At 52.9% G+C, this 2,500-nt stretch overlaps 1 long non-coding RNA gene across 1 annotated transcript in view; it reads right to left on the bottom strand.

Annotated features, from left to right (window-relative positions):
• Nucleotides 1-2,500, bottom strand: part of LOC309524468 — a 10,003-nt gene that overhangs the window by 5,272 nt on the left and 2,231 nt on the right. The gene's annotated exons all lie outside the window — the stretch shown is intronic.

Genomic DNA, 2,500 nt, shown 5'->3' on the forward strand with positions numbered 1-2,500 from the left:
CCTCCTTCCTTCTCTCTCTCTCCCTCTCCTTCCTTCCTTCCTTCCTTCCTTCCTTCCTTCCTTCCTTCTCCCCTTCTCTCTCCCTCTATCTCTTGTTCTCCTTCCTTCCTTCTCTCTCTGTCCCTCTCCTTCCTTCCTTCCTTCCTTCCTTCCTTCCTTCCTTCTCTTTCTCTCCCTCTCCTTCCTTCCTTCTCTCTCTCTCCCTCTCCTTCTTTCCTTCCTTCCTCCCCTCCATCCATCTCTCTCCCCTTCTCTCTACCTCTATCTCTTGTTCTCCTTCCTTCCTTCTCTCGTTCCCTTCCCTCCCTCCCCTCTCTCTCTCTCTCTCTTCCTTCCTTCCTTCCACCCATCTCTCCCTCTCTCCCTCTATCTCTTCTTCTCCTTCCTTCCTTCCTTCCTTCCTTCCTTCTCTCTCTCTCCTAGAGTTGGGTCTCCTCACGCTGAGGGACCCATCTCTTGACTTGTGGGGCTGAGGAAGGACCAAGCCGTGACCCATGGATTCTGTGGGGCGGACTCTCTTTCCCTCTCCCTTTCTCTCTCTTTCTCTTCCTTCCTTCCTTCTCTTGTTCTCCTTCCTTCCTTCCTTCCTTCTCTCTCTCTCCCTCTCCTTCCTTCCTTCCTTCCTTCCTTCCTTCCTTCCTTCCTTCCTTCTCCCCTTCTCTCTCCCTCTATCTCTTGTTCTCCTTCCTTCCTTCTCTCTCTGTCCCTCTCCTTCCTTCCTTCCTTCCTTCCTTCCTTCCTTCCTTCCTTCCTTCCTTCTCTTTCTCTCCCTCTCCTTCCTTCCTTCTCTCTCTCTCCCTCTCCTTCTTTCCTTCCTTCCTCCCCTCCATCCATCTCTCTCCCCTTCTCTCTACCTCTATCTCTTGTTCTCCTTCCTTCCTTCTCTCGTTCCCTTCCCTCCCTCCCCTCTCTCTCTCTCTCTCTTCCTTCCTTCCTTCCACCCATCTCTCCCCTCTCTCCCTCTATCTCTTCTTCTCCTTCCTTCCTTCCTTCCTTCCTTCCTTCTCTCTCTCTCCTAGAGTTGGGTCTCCTCACGCTGAGGGACCCATCTCTTGACTTGTGGGGCTGAGGAAGGACCAAGCCGTGACCCATGGATTCTGTGGGGCGGACTCTCTTTCCCTCTCCCTTTCTCTCTCTTTCTCTTCCTTCCTTCCTTCTCTTGTTCTCCTTCCTTCCTTCCTTCCTTCCTTCTCTCTCTCTCCCTCTCCTTCTTTCCTTCCTTCCTTTCACCCTTCCTTCCCTCCTTCCTTCCTTCCTTCCTTCCTTCCTTCCTTCCTTCCTTCCTTCCTTCTCTCTCTGTCCCTCTCCTTCTTTCCTTCCTTCCTTTCACCCTTCCTTCCCTCCTTCCTTCCTTCCTTCCTTCCTTCTCTCTCTCCCTCTCCTTCCTTCCTTCCTTCCTTCCTTCCTTCCTTCCTTCCACCCTTCCTTCCCTCCCTCCTTCCTTCCTTCCTTCTCTCTCTCTCTCCTTCCCTTCTTTCCTTCCTTCCTTCCTCCCTCCCTCCCTCCCTTCTCTCTCCCCTTCTCTCTGCCTCTATCTCTTGTTCTCCTTCCTTCCTTCTCTCTCTTTCTCCCTCCCTCCCCTCCTTCCTTCCTTCCTTCTCTCTATCTCCCTCTCCTTCCTTCCTTCTCTCTCTCTCTCTCTCCCTCTCCTTCCTTCCTCCCTTCCTTCCCTCCTTCCTTCCCTCTCTCCCCTTCTCTCTCCCTCTATCTCTTGTTCTCCTTCCTTCCTTCCTTCCTTCTCTCTCCTTCCTTCCTTCCTTCCTTCCTTCCTTCCTTCCTTCCATCCATCCATCTCTCTCCCCTTCTCTCTCCCTCTATCTCTTCTTCTCCTTCCTTCCTTCCTTCCTTCTCTCTCTCTCCTAGAGTTGGGTCTCCTCACGCTGAGGGACCCATCTCTTGACTTGTGGGGCTGAGGAAGGACCAAGCCGTGACCCATGGATTCTGTGGGGCGGACTCTCTTTCCCTCTCCCTTTCTCTCTCTTTCTCTTCCTTCCTTCCTGCCTGCCTTCCTTCCTTCCTTCCTTCTCTCTCTGTCCCTCTCCTTCTTTCCTTCCTTCCTTTCACCCTTCCTTCCCTCCTTCCTTCCTTCTCTCCCCCCTTCTCTCTCCCTTCTCTGTCTTCTCTGTCTCTCCTCTCCTTCCTTCCTTCCTTCCTTCCTTCCTTCCTTCCTTCCTTCCTTCCTTCCTTCCTTCTCTCCCTCTCCTTCCTTCCTTCTCTCTCTGTCCCTCTCCTTCCTTCCTTCCTTCCTTCCTTCTCTCTCTGTCCCTCTCCTTCCTTCCTTCCTTCCTTCCTTCCTTCCTTCCTTCCTTCCTTCCTTCCTTCCTTCTCTCCCTCTCCTTCGTTCCTTCTCTCTCTCCCTCTCCTTCCTTCCTTCCTCCCTTCCTTCCCTCCTTCTCTCCCCTTCTCTCTCCCTCTATCTCTTGTTCTCCTTCCTTCCTCCCCTCTCTCCCTCTCCTTCCTTCTTTCCACCCTTCCTTCCCTCCTTTCCATCTCTCTCCCC

The sequence above is a fragment of the Podarcis vaucheri genome, assembly GCF_965113315.1.
Source record: "Podarcis vaucheri genome assembly, contig: HAP1_SCAFFOLD_256, whole genome shotgun sequence".
In the NCBI taxonomy this organism is placed as follows: domain Eukaryota; kingdom Metazoa; phylum Chordata; class Lepidosauria; order Squamata; family Lacertidae; genus Podarcis; species Podarcis vaucheri.